Genomic DNA, 20,552 nt, shown 5'->3' on the forward strand with positions numbered 1-20,552 from the left:
AAAGGCAAATTATTTAATCAATCATGCTGCATTAAAAAACAAACAAACAAAAAATCCTCCACAAAACCCCCTAAACAACAGTGGAGTTTGGGAGCTTCTGGGTTGGGGAAGAAATCTAGGTGCTGGGAGGGTGGCATACCTGGAAAGAACACGAAAGCCCTGTACCTCCCTACCTTGCTCTATGCATCTCTTCCATTTAGCTGTTCCTGAGTTGTACCCTTCATAGGAAAGCACTTTCCTGAGTTCTGTGAGTTGTTCCAGTGGATAATCAAAACTGAGAGGGAGGTTGTGAGAATGCTTGAATTGTAGCCAAAGTTGGACAGAAGAGTAGGTTGGGGACCTGATACTTGTGACTGGCTTCTGAAGTGAGGGGAGTCTTGTGGGACTGAGTCCCTAGACCTGTAGAGTCTGATGCTGACTGCGTGTAATGAGTGCCAGAAATGAATTGAATTGTAGGACTCCTAGTTGGTGTGAGAGAGTTGGACAAGTGGTCTTGAAAAAGACGCTACGTGTTTGGTTGTAGAGGAAATAAAAAACCTAGCAGGTGGATATCTGAATGGATATTCAGCTGTATTTGAATAGTACATCACAAAAGATTGCGAGACCGTTTTCCCTATCAAAGACTGGCGGAGGGCGTCGTCAGCACTCACCCCCAGATCTCTGTGTGCTGCTGTCCTCTAGGTATTTGAGGGCCTGGAGAAGGCGAAGGGCTCATCTGTTGTCTGAATCCCCCAGACATAAGAAGATAAAAGAGGTTAACCCCTTAGCCAGCTCCCTGACTTCCTCTTTCTCCTACTCTCTATTTTCTCTACTTCATGTGTATAGGGCAAAGGAGAGGCTGAGGGATACGTCAGTGCCTGGGATTGGTGAGTAGTGGGCGGTGAGGTTGGTGGGGAGAAAGGTAACAAGAGAACTAAGGGGCTTTAAAGAAGGATGGTTAATACTCATTTGTAAACTAAGTCCTGTCATATAAACCCCTTTCATTACCACCAACTCCCCTCTCTCCTGCCCAGCCTTCAAGAAAAGCTTTCTACAGCCCATGGTCGGTGGTGCTTTGGAGACCTGAAGGAAAAGGGACTGCCTTGTACATGTGTGTCAATGTGAACATAGGATGGAGAGAACAGGACACTGTAGATCTATCTGCTGGAAATTTTTTGCCTCTACTCTGTTATTTCATCCCCTTTCCCTGTAAGGAAATAGTGACTTCCACCAGATTTAAGCATCTCAAAACTCCTCAGTAGTAGGTTTCTACTCCAGCTACAACCATCTGGTTTCTACTCTCTCCCCCTTCTTCTGCCTAGAGACAATTTCAACACATTAAAAGAAAAAAAGGCAACACAATTGCACTCTCCTGTTTCTATGCCATATTTCTTGCAGTAGGTGGGGGAGGGGAAAGGAGAAATAAACGGGCCAAGTGCAACACCACATCTGAAGGACTACACACTCGGCGGCCTCCTGGGGGATTAAGCAGAAATTGCCATTTGTAGGTGCCCCTTGGCCTTCCCTGATACACAGCCCAAGCCATTTTCCTGAGAGGGGAGAAAAATAGCATCAATCCCAGAGCTGTCTCTCAGCGACAAATGCTGTAATCAGAATAGCAGCAGGCAGGCTTAGTTCTCTCACCTTCCCCCACATTCAAAATGGCATTAATTTACATTCCTGGGGCTGTCTGACTGCCAAGTAGAAGGGCAAAGTGCAGATGGAAAGCTCAACATCAAGGGCACATTTTCGGTTACCCAGTCCCAATTTTGGCACATCCCTGGTGATGGGGTCCCCTCTAGATATATGGCTGTCACACAAGTCACATCCTAGATTCACTCCAATATAAGATACACCTTATATTTCATGTTCCCTCTATAGCAGTTTTAGAGAACTCATTTTTATTTGCAATATTAAAAAAAATATATCAGATAATATCAGTTTAGAGTAAAAATGAACAACTGATAAGTTTCTTAAAATTGGTGCTATAAGAAACCACAGTGGGTCCCAGAGATGAAAGTCTCAAACTGGTCTGACCTCTCATGAAAGGAGATACTGGGAGGCAGGTTTCATCTGGGGGTAAAGTTTAAGGAGGTGAAAAAATGAAAAGGGGCCTTATCTGAGTGGATTTGTGAAATAGGCAGAGAAAAATACGCTAAGATGCAAAGTTGTAGAAGCTGGAGAGATCTGAAGGGAATGATCAAGTTATTTCCTGTTGATGTCAAAAGTTAAGAGATTAAGTTATTGCAAAGAATTTAGTGAATAGCCTACTTAATAAATGGCTTATTTCATTAAAAACAGGAAGGAGTACGATATGTTGAAAACATTCATTTACTAATTTCGCAGATACTTTTGAGTGTTTTTATTAGGGGTAATTGTAGGTTTCATTGGTCCTGAAGCTTATATAATTTGGGGGCCTTTCTTTGAGAAAACGAACCTAAAAATTTAAATACAAAATTAGACACACTGTCTTGGAAGGAGCCTATGCAAGAGAGATTTAGGTTTCGTTATCCTGAAGTTTAGACTTCATTACCTTCACGGTAAATTTCCACCTTTGGTATGCATAATGGGCACTTGGTGTTTTGCTTGCTCAGCTTTTATTCTCACTTTCCTGATGACAGCACTTTAAAATTCCTTTGAGAAATCAGTCCTCTATCACTTTTTGTCCACATGGCTCTGTGGGTGGGCATATAAGTCAGGATCACCCAGTAAGAGTACTGCATTCCAGTGGCCACGATGATTGGTTTAATAATGGGTATGGAATCTAAGTGGGACCGATAAACTTGGGACTTTTTCTGGAACTATTAGGTTAAAACATATGAAATTGCCATTATTCGACTATTTTTGAGCTACATAAATGGCAACTTTAAAAATTGCAATCTAATTTTCAGTTTTTTTCTTTCCATTGGGTTGGTAGGCTGGTAAAATGAAAGCCTAGAGTCTCTGGTGGGACCGATAAACTTGGGACTTTTTCTGGAACTATTAGGTTAAAACATATGAAATTGCCATTATTCAACTATTTTTGAGCTACATAAATGGCAACTTTAAAAATTGCAATCTAATTTCAGTTTTTTTCTTTCCATTGGGTTGGTAGGCTGGTAAAATGAAAGCCTAGAGTCTCTGGTAGCCGGCTTTGCCATCCACAGTCAACAGACTGCCTGAGTTCTAACACAGAGGATCAGAATGGAGAGACAGGGAAAGATTGGTTCCTAAGGATATCATCTGAGTGCGTAAGTCCAATTCTGCCTTAAATCAAACTACACCTACAATTTCAGTTAGGTGAACCAAAAAATTCCCTTTTAAATGAAGTCAGTTTGATTTGGATTACTACCATCTGCAATCAAAAGGGTCCTGGCTAATATAATATGTAAAGAATCATTATGCAAAGTGTATAGGATACATCAAATGAATCTATCATCTAATACCTATTGAATGTTCACTATGAGCAAGGCACTGTGTTGAAGATGAGAAAGGATAAGAGTAAAGAGATGATTCTTCCTACTAAGGTACTTACACTTGAGAGATGAAACATAGCACACATGAAACCAGGAAGAATAGTAAAATGCATAACAGTGTTACTTTCTGCTGTACGTAAATACTGAAGGAATTTAGAGACTGGATCAATCTCTGTAGGCTGAAGTTATCAGAAAAGGCTACGTGATAAAGATGGAACCTGAGATAGGTACTGAAATACATGTAGGATCTGGATAGATGGAGGCATGTGAAAGACCTTTTCAGAGGTTAGATTAAATAGCAGGACCAAAGGCACAAGGTGGAGGGAGGGCATGAAGAATCTACTCTGAACTAAAGATAAGGAAGAGAGGCTAGTGTGAAAGTGTTGTGGGTGAGGTCATGGAAGTAGGACCAAAGATCTGGTTCCTGTGGTTTAGGAAGGAAGGAGGACAATAAGTGAAAAGCAGAGAACACCTAATAATTTTCTTTGGATGATGATAATGTACATGTTTTGAAGCCATATTGGGAAGTAGATACACCTACATGACTAATCTGATGTCTACAACCGACTTCCTACGCATTTGCAGAAGTGAACTTGGGAGCTGAACTCCAGCGTTCTGGTGAATCAATGATGCAAGTTATGGGTAGAGTGGGAGTTAATGGTAGCTAAGAATGGCATGGTTCACATTATTTAGAGCTTTTAGAGCAAAACGGAGTTTGATCCTCTGAATAGTTTGAAATAGACCACAGGCAAAACTGGGTTGAAACAGACTACAGGCAAAAGATGACTATTGCCATTTCTTAAGTGAATTAATAAAAGGCAAGTGATGTTTTAAGAAATTAATTTGGCAATGATAAGAAATTAATTTGGCAATGATATGTAGTATGCATCGGAATGAAGAGATAGTGAAGCCATTTATTAGGCTATTATAATAATCCAAGTGGAGGAGGAGCCTGAATGTGCTGGTAAGAATCAGGGACAAATTTAAGAGGGTTTTAAAGTCAGAGCATTATCTCACAACGGGACTGACTAGAAAAAAAATCTGAACTATCCAAGGTAAAAAGACAACAGGTTTTTCAATCTTCCATGGAAATAACAAAATGCATTGATAATTATCCCTGAAATTTGCACCTAGCCCTGGCTCTATGGAGCCTTTCCTGCTTGATATATACCCAAGCCACGCAGCCTTAACTCAGCCCCTCCAGCCTGCCTTGTCTATGGATTCTGCTGAGGCCTCCTGCCCATTTGAGTAAGCCTCTTCCTAGCCAACCACACCTTTAGCCTAAACCTAATCTGCACCACACCATACCCAGACGCAAGTCAGCCGCTGCTTTGCTGACCCTTTTTCCTTCTTTTAGCCCCATCAACTCTGTCTGCAGAGGCCACTCTTCCAACAAAATTTGGTTCCTTTAAGGATGCTTCTGAACCTGCCAAGTATGCTGAAACACATGTTGGAGGAACACTGCAGTGGACAGGCTTTGTCTGCAGAATTAGTTCCTTAACTATTCTTTGACCTATCTGTGCCCTGGCTCATTCCATTTTCTACCTTTGCTTCATTCTCTGGTTCCTCTTAGTACTTTCTCTCTCTCTTTAATAATCACATGATCAATGAATACATATCTTTTCCTTATTTAAAAAGTTACATACATTGCAGATAAGGATAAAGTCCTTTTTTTACCATCATCCCAGCCTCAGTCCTCTCCTGCCTCCCCAGAAATAATCCTTCTAAGTTTGCTGTGTAGCTCTAGATCTTTTATAACTTATATCTTCCTTAAAAGACATGGAGTATTTTGGTGTCGTCTTTGTATAAGTTTGCTGTGTAGATCTAGATCTTTTATAACTTATATCTTCCTTAAAAGACATGGAGTATTTTGGTGTCGTCTTTGTATGTAAATGCTTTTATAGAAATGATATATCATATGTCATTCTGCAACATAACTTTTTTCTTTCTACTCAACTCTGTGTTTTCGAGAGGCTTCTATATTAGTGCACATCTACCTCGATCTTATATTTTTGCACAATATTCTAGAATAATAGATATATCATAATTTACTAAACCATTATCCAGTGGGGACATTTAGATTATTTCCAGTGTTTTAATATTATTAACAAGGCAGCTATGAAATTCTTGAGCATACCCTCTTCTTCATAGGAGGGTATATATTTGATAAGTACATACAAAGAAGTAAAGTTGCGTGGTCATAGAGTATGTATTTACATTATTAAGAGACACTCTAAAATTTCTTTCCAAAGTGTTTGTATCAGATTACATGCATTCTGGCTATTTATGAAAGTACCTGTTTCCATACTTACTGGCCAGTTTGATATCATTAAGTTTTTACATCTGTCCCAACTTGACTTTTCTATTTCAATGCTATATTCTTACCTTCCAGCCTTCTAGTTTCTCTTCACCAGTTTCCACTGATATAGTCCTTCTTAGCAGAAAAACTCTATGGACTGATACTTGGTGATGCTCCTATCCACACACACACACACACACACACACACACACACACACACATTCATAAGTGTACCCTCCCATCCATTATGGCCCTAAGACTCCTGCTTACATGAGTAGCCTCAAGTAGGTGCAGCCCATCTACGAAAGGGTGGGTTTCCAAACTGCTTACTATTAGGGAATATATGCAGAGCAGAAATGGGAGAAAAGAGTAAGAAATGAGTTCATATTTCCTAATCTGAGAAATTATAAAAATGGAGCTTTCCCTGATAGGAATGGAGCATAGAGGATATTAGACTAGGTAGCACGTTCAGGCTGAAGATGTAAATTTAGAAGTAAGAAGCAAAGAGTGGCCAATGAAACCTTGAGAATGAATGTGCTTCCAGGAAGGAGTAAGTGTAGAGAGGAAAAAAAGCAAAGGATGAGGACTGAGTCCAGAGGCATGTCAGCAGATAAGAGGGGGGATGAGGTAAAGAGTTAGCAGAGATATGGCAGAAGGAACTGCCAGAAAGACAGAGGAAGAACCCACTGAATGCTGTATCCCAAAAGCAAAGGGCAGAGACACTTTCAATTAGTGAGCTGTATGGGGCCCCAGAGGTATCAAGTAAGAAAAGGACTTAGAAAAATACTTTTTGGCAATAAGAGATCGTCGTGGAAAGTCGTGTATTTATAATACATAGAAGGAGCAAAAGCTAAATTATAAGTGAGCAGTGAGGATAGGAAATGGAAGAAGCAGGTGGGACAACAAGTGTGAGGGAAGGAAAGACACACGATGACAGCCGTAGAACGGCAGGTTCTGATAAGTGTGTGTGTGTTTTCACAAAGGACATGTTTGAAATAAAAAGGAAGAAGAAGGAACTGCCAGAAAGACAGAGGAAGAACCCACTGAATGCAGTATCCCAAAAGCAAAGGGCAGAGACACTTTCAATTAGTGAGCTGTATGGGGCCCCAGAGGTATGAAGTAAGAAAAGGACTTAGAAAAATACTTTTTGGCAATAAGAGATCGTCGTGGAAAGTCGTGTATTTATAATACATAGAAGGAGCAAAAGCTAAATTATAAGTGAGCAGTGAGGATAGGAAATGGAAGAAGCAGGTGGGACCACAAGTGTGAGGGAAGGAAAGACACAGGATGACAGCCGTAGAATGGCAGGTTCTGATAAGTGTGTGTGTGTTTTCACAAAGGACATGTTTGAAATAAAAAGGAAGAATCAGGGGATAAGCAAAGATGGACATTGCTTTGATAAGAAGGCAGAGTTATAGGAAAAAATGTTTCAGAGGAGAGAAGAAAAAATGTGGTCTAGTGCACAAATGAATGGAAATCTACTGATGTTTTAGAAATGAAGAGTCTTGGGCAATCTTCCCCAGAGTTTGTAACAGAAATTCAGTGTTGTTGATCTTAGCCCAATATTAAAAAGAAAATCTAGGTTTAAAGTGGTCTAGTGCACAAATGAATGGAAATCTACTGATGTTTTACAAATGAAGAGTCTTGGGCAATCTTCCCCAGAGTCTGTAACAGAAATTCAGTGTTGTTGATCTTAGCCCAATATTAAAAAGAAAATCTAGGTTTAAAGTGTCTAGCTCCTTAGCATATGTTTATAAAATAATCTATTGAACAAATAAAGGGCTACAAAATAATAACATCAGCTGACATTGGGGAGTGAGGCTTTAGAACTCTTGAGTTTTCAATTGAATTCCTGAAATTCTGATACATCAGAGGGTGGTAAAAGAAATTCCGAGTCTTCTGCTAAGGAGCCAGCTCAGAACCTGGCTTGCGCTTTTTGTCCGAATCTTGTTCTGAGATAAGAGTCTACAACTCCTCTCAGTAACCTGATCTAGCACGCAACAAGCCTTGCAGCGAAGACATTCTTCTTTACGTATATTCTACATTTTCTCTCTAGAGCATTTTAATTCCACTTCTTTAGTGAATATAGGAAATAAATAGCATCTGTTGCCAGACTTGAAGTAAGACAGATGAGTTTAAATAAAAACTGGGTTTTCAGACTGTCGGTGTTGCTAAGTCTTTTGAACTCTGACAGAAATGGGGAGAGAACTAGGCTGGGAGAGAAAGAACTAGGTTGTCTCTCAACCCCAAGACATGGAAGATCTAGGGTTCCTCCTCCCTAAGAGAATTGGGGAATAAGAGGGCTCTTCTAGGGGACTGAAAGGCGGAGGTTTTACACTGGACTAGGATGGATTCCAGCCCCTTCTGTTTGGCTCACTCTGTCCTCTTTTCATTTCTGTGGAAGTTGGAAGGACTTCTCTGATGTCTCTGTTCTGGTAGTCTGGCAGAAGAAGAGGGTGTCTGACTTGTAGTTTGGCAGCAGCTGCAGCTGCAGTGCCTCTGGCCTTTTCAAAACTGCCAGTGCAGAGTCCACCCCAGCTGCACTGATTTGTTACATAACCACAGGTAAGATGAAGCCACTATGCTCTCTACGGTAACTCTCACATACTGAAAGATTCATATCAAGCCACCTTTCAGGTTTTTTCCTTCCAGGCAAAAGTATTTAGTTCCTTCACCTTTCCTCAAAGATGTACACAATCATATATGTTATTTCAAAATACTTGAAACTAACCACTGTAATAAGGTCTCTAATAATATCTTGATCAAAGTAAAAATAACCTTCTTGTGCCTTCATATTATATCTAACGAATACATTGAAGCTCTAATTACTATTTTTAAAATTAAATGACTGCTCTAATAATCTATGTTGACTTTGTGGTCTAAATGATAGTTATCAGATAATTCTTACTTTATATAAAAACATTAGTAAGAGAAAAGATAGAATAATAGACTTTTAAACCAGGTCTAAAAAGATATATAAAATAGATAAGACAATAATAAAGGTTGATTAATAAGACATTTCAAAAAGAAAGGTCTTTGTTTTATCATTACCAACTATTTTTTTGTGCATTTAAAGGGGCTAATAACTTCTTTTTATAAATCTGATCTTTCATGTTACTCTATAGTTATAATTTCAATGACAATTACCAAAAAGTTCTTAGATAAGTTGACCAGGAAGTACTAGATATCTGGAAGAAGTATCTGAATCTGGCACTATCCAGGAATATACTGAGGAATCAAAAGCTAATATCGATGATTTATAGATAATTCATTACAAGGCTAAAAGACAATTGATTACAATGAATTCATTACAATGTTAAAATGTTTTTTAGTTTCGTACAATAAACTCAGATTATCATCAACAAAACTATTGAATGTCTGGTGTTGGCAGGGCATTAGGTTATGCAATAGGGAGTCCAAGAAATTAGATGACACAGTTTCCACCTTCACAGCCATACTGATATTGATCTGAGAGAGTAAAGCAAAATGTCACAATTCATGACTGACTGTGAGGCATTATATCAAAGGGGAAGAAGAAAGTCTAGGTGTGATTGAGACAAGGAGAACTGATCCTTGATGGGGAACTAACTGTCCATTATTCTGTGTCCAAACAGACAGGGCAAAATGGGGTGATTCATATTCACACAAATATCCACAGAGGTCTAATTTAGTCAGCAGATATTTCTTTTGGTTTGAAAAACATGACTCATGTGGTTACTAGTGGCTGGGTGTTGGGGAAGGCATGGTGGGGAGATGGTGGTCAAAGGATACAAAACTCCAGTTAGACAGGAGGAATAAGTTCAAGAGATCTATTGTACAACATGATGATTATAGTTAATAACAATATATTGTACTCTTGAAAATTGCTTAGAGAGTAGTTTTTAAATGTTCTTACCCCCAAAGTAATCAATACATAAGATATGCATATGCTAAATAGCTTGAGTTAGACATCCCATAATATATACATATTTCCAAACATCATGTTTTATGAGATAAATATATACAATTTTAATTTGTCAATTAAGAAAAATAAATAAATAAGTTAGGAGAAAGAAAACATTAGCAAAAACTAAAATTGAATAACACTCTACAAAAACCTGACTAACGTTCTTCAAAAAAGTCATGGTCATGACAAGGAAAGACTGAGGAACTATCAAAAATTGGAGGAGACTACAGAGACATGATGACTAAATCCAATGTGGTATTCTTGATTAGATCCTAGATCAGAAAAAGTACATTCATGGACAATCTTGAAATCTGGAGTCTATACTTTGGTTAATAGTACTGTACCAATGTTAATTTCTTAGTTTTGACAAGTGTACCATGGTAATATGTGAAATTAACATTGGGGGAAGTTGGGCAAAGGGTTTACAGGAAATCTTTGTACAATTTTTGTAACATTGTCATACATTTAAATTATTCCAAAATGAGAAGTTTATTTTAAAACATGACTCATGTACCTACTATGTGTTAGATGCTGAAGGTACAAAGACAAATAAGGCAGATCTTTGCCTAAGAGAAACTTACAGTAACAGAAGTAGAAATGGCAACCAGTATAGGTAGGGTGGCAGAATAATCTGTGAGAGAAGCCTGTTGGGAGTGAGTCTCCAGCAGACAAAGGAACAGGGAAGCAGGCTAACAAGAGTTCAACAAGATTCTGAGGTCACAGAGAAGCAGGCTGATATTTGGAGCTGGATTCCACTTTGCAGAAGGAACTGGAAAGTTGAAGAAAAAATTGAAGCAGAAATTAAGTGATGTGGACCATGCACGCCAGCACTCTAGGGAACAGAGAAAGGCTGCAGCACAACGACTTTACTGGTATGCAAACTCATCCACACCAGGCTTCTGGACTTTGGCAACGAGACTGGTTGTAGATACGGAAATTTCTGTGTACTACCTGCCTTAAGCAGGAGTGTCTGGAAAGCTGGGAGTAGAGCCGAGTTGGCTGTGGTACACACAGTGTCCTATTTGACTACAGCAGGAGAAGGGAAGGGCTCACATTTTGTTACTAAATGAGTAGGTGGCCAGAGTGCTATAAAAGTTTAGAGGAGGAAGCTAGCACATTGCTGAAGTTGTAAAGAAAGTTTAAAGAGAGAGATGAGATCTGAGGTGGGTCTTGAAGAAAAGAGGTGAGACTTAGATAAGGAGAAAATAATGGGGAAAGCATTCAAGGCAGGGGAATCAGTGTGAACAAAAGCACAAGAGGAGGGTTCAAATGCACATACTGTAGTACGTACTGGGAATGAAAAGTTTATCAGTTTGTCTGGATCAGAGGGTTTATATAAGAAATAATAATCAAGAAGATTGGAAAAGTGGGTGGGAGCCAGATTATACCATGCTAAGTACTTTGGACTTCATCCTATAAACAATAGAGGAAATTGATTTTATTTTGGAAGTAAAAGTCTAGCAATATTTTGAGAAGATTAATCTGGTATCAGTGTGTAGAATGCACAACATAGAGATTAGAATGAGAAAGATTATTGTCCTAAGATAATGGAGGCTAGTATTAAAAATAGCAGTGGGAGAGGAAAGGGGGAGTTGTGAAAGACATTGCAAGGGAAGACTTGATAGGACTTGGAATGATAGGAAAGGGAGTTTCCAGAGTTGTATATTTATTTAGTAGGCTAAACAATGTTGGAATCATTGCCTGTATTATCAAAATCCAGAGGAGAAGCTGGATTATAATAAAAAAAATTATAGGGAAAACAATTAGCTTTGATATAGAAGTATTAAACTGAGGTGATAATGAGCCTTCTTAAGGAAGTAGTCCTGCAGGTAATTATATATACCACAGCTGAAATGCCATAGAGATTGGGGCTCAAGATTGTGTCTGGGAATCCTTCTGGTAGAAGTGAAGGTTTAAGCCCTTCACTTAATAGATCATTCTCCAGGAGAATGTGTAGAACAGTGATTCTCAGCCCAGGCTGTGTTTTACAATCACTGGCACAGTGAGCAGCTATTGTTTCTTCTACCTTGACTCTTCTGGTTGTTACCAGACAGCTCTTCTTATCTTAGGAGCTGACTTTTTTACTCTCCATATGATTCTGGAGGCAGGTGGGGAGGGGAGCTTATTATGGAGTCCCACTTCTCATATCATGAAGGAGGGCCTGCAACCCAGTCTGGATAATTAAAACATTCATCTCCTAGATATAATGACTGGTCCAAAGGTAGGGATATGACTCAGTGTCCTTTTAGTATTTAGCATGTAAACCAAGGTAAAGTGGGCCAAACTCTTCTCTGGAATCACTAGCTGTGTGGATGATGGGAGCCAGAAGTTTCCTATAGCTCTCTTTTCCACAACATAAAGAAAGCCTGACTGACAATAAAGCCAACATAGAGAGAAGCAGAGATGTGGTCCTAATGACCTCATTTGAATCCCTAGAACAGAGATTCCTGAATTTAGTCGTACCACATGTCTGCCTACATGGCCACTTTGCATGCCATCAACCTGCACCAGGAGGTGGGTGAAGAAGGAGGTAGGGGCACTGGCAAAGGCTGCCGAACATCAACTGGCTGAGTCATCTTGCTCATTTGGCTAACTGGACCTTGTTGATGATGGGATAGTCCTCTATCTTTTCGGTAGTGGTAGTTACACAAAACTACACATGTGATACAATGACATCTACACACACACATTAAACCAATGTCAGTTTCATGATCTTGATATTACACTATTGTTATGTAAGATGTAACTGTTGGGGAAACAGGATAAATGTACACAGAACATCTCTGTAATATGTTTTCAACTTCCCGTGAATCTATAATTACTTCAAAATAAAATCTAAAAAAAGTTGCTATTTATAAGAGACACATCTAAATACAAAGATACAGAAAGACTGAAACTTAAAGGATGAGAAAATACATTCTATGTAAATAATAACCAAAATAAAGTTAATAGATGTATTAATATCAGACAAAATAGACTTTAAAATAAGAGGTGATAATGTAAGATGATGAAAGTCACTCTGTGGTGGTAAAAATTTTAATTTACTACAAAGCTATCTAATAATATAACCTCAAAATATATAAAGCAAAAACTGACAATTAAAAGGAAAAATAGAGAAACCCACAATCTTAATAGGAGATTTTAACATAAATCTTTCTCAATAATAGATCAAACTGTCAAAAAAAAAAAAAATCTGTACTAAAGTAAATCTGAATAGGACAATAAATTGACATACGTCCAGAATCTACAACTATAGAATGTGTACATTTAGAAATATCAACGCCATGCTGGACCATAAAGCAAGTCTCAACAATGTTCAAAAGTCTGGCAGCATACAAACTTCATTCTTTGGCTACAATGCAGTTAAGTTAGAAATCACAACAAGAGATAACTAGAAAATTCCATATGTTTGGAAATTAAAAAAAAACGCATACACTTCTAACAGTTGTGTCAAATAACTCATGATGGAAATTTTAAAATATTTAAATTGAATGATATGAAAATATTGTACAGGTGCTCTTTGAGTTAAGATGGGGTTATATCCCAATAAACCCATAAATAAACCCATTGCAAAGTAGAAAAATCTAAATCAAATCATCGTTGTCAGGGACCGTCTGTATGTCAAAGCTTGTTTGATGCTTCTAAAGTAGAAACGAGAGGTTGATTTAGGGCCTTAAATGTTTATATGAAACAGAAGGGCTAAATCAATGAGCTAAGTATCCAAGTCAAGATTTTAGAAAAAGAGAGTGGAGAAAAAAACCCCAGAGAAAATATTAGGAAGAAAATAATAAAGATAAAAAAGTAATTTATGTTTATATGAAACAGAAGGGCTAAATCAATGAGCTAAGTATCCAAGTCAAGATTTTAGAAAAAGATAGTGGAGAAAAAAACCCCAGAGAAAATATTAGGAAGAAAATAATAAAGATAAAAAAGTAATTAAAGAAATGGTAAACAAACCGACAATAAAAAGGATCAATAAAACAAAACTGTTTTTTTGAGAGACTAATATATTTGACAAACCTCTGGTAAAGGAGAAAGCATATGTAAACAATATTAGTCTTTAAAAAAAAGGTCATTTCTATAGATGTTGTAGACATAAAGACAGTAAGATATGAACAATTTTATGCCAACACATTCCAAAATTAGATGACATAAAAAAATTGTTAGAAAAACTTATTTTAAAAAACTAAAATAAAATTCTTTTCACAAAGAAGAAATACAAACCCCAGATGGCTTTATGGGCAGATTTTATCAAACTTTAAAGCAAAAAATAATTCCAATCTTAAGCAAACTATTTCTGAATATAGATAAAGAGAGAATATTCCTGATAACTTGTAACACTAGCATAATTTTGATAAGGATAGTACAAGAAAAGAAAATTATAGGTCAATCTCACTCACACAAAAACCCTAAACAAAACATTAGCAATGAAAATCTATGTACAAAGATGTTAATACGGCATTACCAAGTTGGGTTTATTCCTTTCGTGGAAGGTTGATTTAATACAAGAAAATTAATCATTATAATTTTTCACATTATCATCTAAAAGGAGAAAAATTATGATAGTTTTATCAGATAAAGCCATTGACAAAAATTGACAGCAACTTATTATAAACAGTCTATGAGCAAGCTAGGAAATAGAAGGAAAATTAACAAACCTTATAAAGCGTATCTACGAAAGACTTAGAACAAACATTATCCATAGTGGTGAAACACTGAAAACATTCTGCTTAGGATTTGAAAAACTACAAATGCCTGCCATAACTACTTGCATTGACATTGAATTAAAGATCCTAGCCAGCATGATAATGTAAGAAAAAATAAAAGGAATAAGGAATAGAAAGAAATTATTATGTATAGAAACCTTAAATCTACAAATAAATTGTTAAAAGGAATAAAACATGTTTATAGTTAAAAACTTAGAAGAAAATAGAAGAAAAAATAATCATTTACAGTCTTGACACCCAGAGGTAACATGTTGGTGTACTTTATTTTAATCTTTTTTTCTAAGTTTTTTTTAAAAAGTATCTTTATTTTTTCATACATTTAACATTGTGTTATATGCTGCAGCTTTGTAGCTTGATTTTCACTTTAGCCTTGCACTTTTCCTTGTCACTTAAAATTATTTAAAAATTCATTTTGTTGACTGTATGATATTCTCTTGTATGGATGACAATAATAACTTTATTTTCCAAATGTTTAGGGAGTTTCCAAATGTTTTTACTGGAAATAACCTTGTGATAAAGGTCTTTGTCTTCATTTTACAATATGTTCTTATGATACATTCTTAAAATGAGGCCCACCTTTAAGACCGTATGAATGTCCTAAAACCCTTAATAAATATTTCCAAATTGCTGTTCATGCATCACATTAATTAAACTGCAACCATCAGATTTAACAGTTTTCAACTCACTAAACCCAACGATTATTTAATATTATCATCTGAATTTATCTTTGCTATTGAAAGAGTTAAGAATATGACACCCCAAAGTATGCTGCTCTGGCATATTGACTATTTCGAATTAAAGGCACTTAAAAAAAGAGCAGGTACAAGAAGATCACTCTAACTTTCATTCTGTTTCTTAAAAGCAGAAGATGAAATTCCCATGTGAAAGATGTCCTTCCTATACTAAAAGAAGAGTAACATTCTTATCATCAAAGATAGAAAGTTGAAACCAGGGAAATCTGTACAAACAAACATTGTTAATCTAACGCTTACCTTATCCCAAGTTCCTTTACCATATCACAATTTGACTCTAAATGTTCTTTAGATCTTCATTTCCTTTTGAGGAGTCCCATGCCATGTAAAACTATATTAAATAAATTTTTATGCTCTTCTCCTATTAATATATCTGATGTCAATTTAATACATGGACTCAGCCAGGACCCTAAGAAGATGGAGGTGGATTTTTTTCTCCCCTACACTATTTTGTCCCATGCCATGTAAAACTATATTAAATAAATTTTTATGCTCTTCTCCTATTAATATATCTGATGTCAATTTAATTCATGGACTCAGCCAGGACCCTAAGAAGATGGAGGTGGATTTTTTTCTCCCCTACACTATTTTGAGAGTAGGACATTTTTTCAATAGTCTTTATTTTTTTAGAGCAGTTTTAGATTCACAGAAAAATTGAGAGGGAGGTACAGAGATTTCCCATATATCCCTCGCCTCCCCCGATATCAATATCCCCCACCAGAGGGGTACATTTGTTACAACCAATGGACCCAAATGACAGAAATTTGCATGTTATTTTATTTGATATTTCCTTAATTGCTACTGAGGTTGAATATTTTTCATGTTTCTGATCTACTTGTATGGTTTTATATATTTTCTTTTCATTACCTTTTCCCGTTTATCTATGGTAGTTTATCTTTATGGTTTAAAAAATTGGTTAACAGCTGAATGGTATTCCACTGTGCATATATACCATGGTTTTTTAATCCCTTCATCCATCGACGGGCACGTAGGTTGATTCCATCTCTTAGCTGTTGTGATTAGTGTTGCCCTGAACATGGCACTGCAGGTGTATTTTTGATATATTTATTTCATTTTTTCGAGTATATATTCAGCAGTGGGATAGCTGGCTCATAATGTAGATCTATTTTTAGTTCTCTGAGGAATCTCAATCCTGTTTTCCACAATGTCTGTAAATTACATTCCCACCTGCAGTGTAGGAGAGTTCCCTTTTCTCCACATCCTCCCCAGCATTTGTTATTTTCTGTCTTGTTTATAATAGCCTTTGTAACCGGGGTGAGATGACATCTCATTGTGGTTTTAATTTGCATTTCCCTGATTAGTGATTTTGAGTATTTTTTCATGTGCTTGTTGGTCATTTGTATGTCTTCTTTCTAGAAATGTCTGTTCAGGTCCTTTACCCATTTTTAAAATTGGTTTATTTGTTTTTTTTGCTTTTGAGTTGTATGAGTTTCTTATATATTCTGGATATCATCCCCTTGTCTGATGTGTAGTTTGAAAACACTTTTTCCTATTTTGGAGATTATCTCTTCACTTTGTCAGTATCAGCTTGCTATTCAGCTATAAAAATAAATTATATCCTGTCATTTGCAGCAGCATGGATGGAATCAGAAACCATCATGTTAAGTGAAGTAAGTCAGGCACAGAAAGACAAATTCTGTATGATCTCATTCATATGTGGAATCTAAAAGAAAAAAAAAAGTAGTTCTCATAGAAGTAGAGAGTAGAACAATGATTACCAGAAGCTGGAAGGTGAGAAGTGGTGGACTAACGGGTACAAAAGTATGCTATCTACCCTAAGTGAATCATTGTGGAGTATACACATATATTGAAAAACACACTGTACCCACAAAAATGTGCAATTAAATGTTAAAATAAAAAGAAAAAGAAAATTAAAAAAACAAATAATTGGTTAAGTTCTGAATATAGTGAGAATATTATCATTTTTCTATATTTGCTGTAAATTGTTTTCCAGTTTTGATTTTTGCTTTCTATCCACAAATAATAACTTTTATTTTCTTTTGATACAATGTATAGTACAATTTTTAAAAAATTTTATTTATTATTATTATTATTATTTTACATTCTAAGATGTTGCAGAACAGTGGGAGAGAGAGGGGAGAGGGGGATGGAGGTGGGGGTGAAGAGGTGGGCTCCTCTGCTGGCCTGGTTGCAGAGGGCGGGGGGATGTGGCTGAGGCCCTTGGCCTCCCCACCCCACCCCAGCTTGGGAGTCGGGGGGCTTCCAGCTCTTCTAGGTTTTACAGGTGTTCATTGGTGGTGTTAAGACATTAAACAGTTAATATCAGAACTTTGTCTCTGATCTGTGGCTTTTTAGTGTTTTCTTTCAGTTCTGTGTTGGATTATTAGCTATCCTCACCCCTTAAACTCTGCACTGGAACTAATATGTTGTCTTTTGCTTACTTCTAAAATGGGGTAACTTCCTGTGGGGACCAGCACTTGTGTCTTGTGAATGAGCTAAATTGCTGCTTTGCTGCTGATTCTCTGGGAAGGCTTTTGTGCAGCTCAGGTTTTAATTGTTGAACTTGTAAGTACTTCTGGATCTTTTGAGGTTGGATACACCTGGCTGTGTGCACAGTCTGGTCTGGGCCTGAGTCTATTCAGCAAACTGCACCCTCTGCAATTCTATATTCCTGACCGTCTTTACTGAGTGGGCCTGTGCTGATTGGGGGGCAGATCAGCTGTCCATGCTGTGCTCTAATGTCCCCCTGGTGGGCCAGTCTCGTCCACCCATGCGGCAAGCCATGCACAGGTCCCTTGCAATGACTCACTGGCCTTTGAGTGGCTCCTTTTTTCTGTTGTTTGTGGCCTCTTGCTCCAATGTGGGTAAACAGGAACCCTGTCAGTGGTCTTGCTGGCCTGGTGGCCACCAAGGCCCTCCTTTCCCCTGCAGTCTCCAAGCAACTTCACACAAAGGGCACAGCTGTGGTTTTTGCCATTTCTTGCTCTGTGTGCTCCCCAGGGCCAGCCTTGAAATGACTGGGGCTCAAAATGGTTGGAGCAGTCCCTTCTTTCTCTAATTGTGGCTTCTCCCATCTTCATGCACTCCTTAGGTCTCTCCTCCTCTTCCCCTGAGCTCTAGTGGTCCCAGCTTGACAGTCTTTGCTTTTTAATAGTTGTAAATTCATAAGTTGTGGGAGAGAGTGACTCTGGGGACCGTCTATTCTGCCATCTTTATTCTCTCCCCAAATTTATTATATTATATTTTAATTTGCATTTCTCTGTTTTTAGCAAAATTATTTTGTTTCAGAGGAACTGAGAAATAGTGTAATATCATACATACACAGTGAGAGAGAAAAAGTGAAGTTTGGTTGAGCCAGAATAGTACTTTTTAATATTCTAATCATAAGGTAATAAGAGAAATGATAAAAGTGTCCACATCACTGTGTGTTTAATATTTTAACCAGGAGTGGTGATCATTACCAACTAGAAATGACCAATTAAATGTCCCTGTGCCTAGTTGATTGATGGTAACAGTCATCTTCTCTGAGTGTGGCATGAAGAGCACTTAATGCATAAAGGACTGGAAGAGAGCTTTCAATTTCTTTTCTCTATAGGCCCAAATTCCCATTGTTTAAAAAAGCTTTTTTCTCTTAACTAATAGGCCTAAAAATAGCCCATGATTCTACTGTCTTTGGAGAAAGAGAGGTCAAAGAAATATCTGAATTTTTATCCGTAACTTTGTATGTTGCTTCCTGAGTTTTGCCACTGTCTTTCCTATTAGAGTTGTCCCTCAAAACTTCTAAAATGATTAAACCTGACATAAAAATTAAGTAATTTGAGGTTTCCTTAGACATTAGGCCAGTTCTATTTCCTGTCTTGACTTATGGACAGCAACATTGTCCAACTGACCTCATAGAAAAGAGGATATCACCAGAAAACAATACAGTCGTCCCTCTGTATCCATGGGGGATTGGAACCAGGGCCACCCTCCTCACCTACTCCCCACCCCAATACCCTACAGATACTGAAATCCATGAATGCTCAAGTCCCTTACATAAAAAAATGGCACAGTATTTGCATATAACCAGTGCACATCCTCCTGTATACTTTAAATCATCTCTAAATTACTTATAATACCTAATACAATGTAAATGCTGTGTAGATAGTTGTTGTAGTGTATTATTTTTATTTGCATGATTTTTTTTTGTTTTTTTCCAAATATTTTTGATCTGTGGTTTGTTGAATGTGCAGATGCAGAGGGCCTACTGTACGATTATAGCACACATAATATAAATTTAATAATATAAATTTCCTGAAAATTAAAATTTAGGAATCTGAATTCCTCTCTCACTATCAGTTTCCCTTAGGAAAATTAAACTCCACCTCCAAGTAAATGGCCCCTTTTAATTCTTAATCTGCACTGAAATTTTAGTAGCTTCATTAGCACAAATGTCAAAACTCTCATCTATGTATACAGTTTGAAAAAGCTTATTTCATTCCACATAAAAATAAATGAAAAGATACTTACATCCATACATTCTAGCAAAATATTTCAAATATTAGGATAAATAAAAAAAAAATCATATAAGCACAGAGGTAGAAAAAATAGGTTAACTACAAAATATCAAAAAATCAGGCTGACCTCAGATTTCTCTTTTGCAATATTAAATACCAGAGGACAATGAGCAAGGTTTATAGAGTCATAATGAGAAAAAATTATAATTTCCAAATTTTCTACCCAACTAAGCTGTTTTTTATATGTGAAAGTATAAGAAGGACTTTTTAAAAACATGTAATGACATATTTTTCTTGATAAAATTTTTGATAGTTGAAGCAGAATTAAGAGCTAAAGAGTGGAAAAGTATAAAATACATAGCTAAATCTGATTAGTTTGGTCACCCTGGTAATATAACTACTCTTAAAAAAGGGCAATATGTTGTATAAGTATAACACAATAGAAATAATCTAAGTTTTAAGCCTCAGATTTTGCTAACTAAAGCTGTGAACTATAAATGTAAAAAGAATGGGGTGAGCATTGAAACCAGCCCAAACAAAGCTAGATGTAAGCAACTGTGGTACATCTGGTTATGAACTTATCTAGAATACAAGTTACATGGTACAAATATAGCAACACAATAATAATCTAGACCTTAAATCTGAGACATTGCTATGCAACACTGAGAATTAGCGGGGAGGAGAATGAGGAGTTAAAAGTGTGCTACAACAATTGCACACCAAGAGAGAGGTGAGTCGTATTTAACCACTGACATTGTTTAGAATTTCTGGTGCATGGTGATAATAAAAAGACCAATTTCAGGTTGGTTTTATTTTCATTTAAAAAATATTTATACCATTTAAATTTCCTGAGCCCATTCAGACTTCTCCTACTAACCATTCTTTCCACTATGCCATAGGTCTCATCAAATGGGGA

The sequence above is a fragment of the Galeopterus variegatus genome, unplaced genomic scaffold, assembly GCF_000696425.1.
Source record: "Galeopterus variegatus unplaced genomic scaffold, G_variegatus-3.0.2 Scaffold131, whole genome shotgun sequence".
Taxonomy (NCBI): domain Eukaryota; kingdom Metazoa; phylum Chordata; class Mammalia; order Dermoptera; family Cynocephalidae; genus Galeopterus; species Galeopterus variegatus.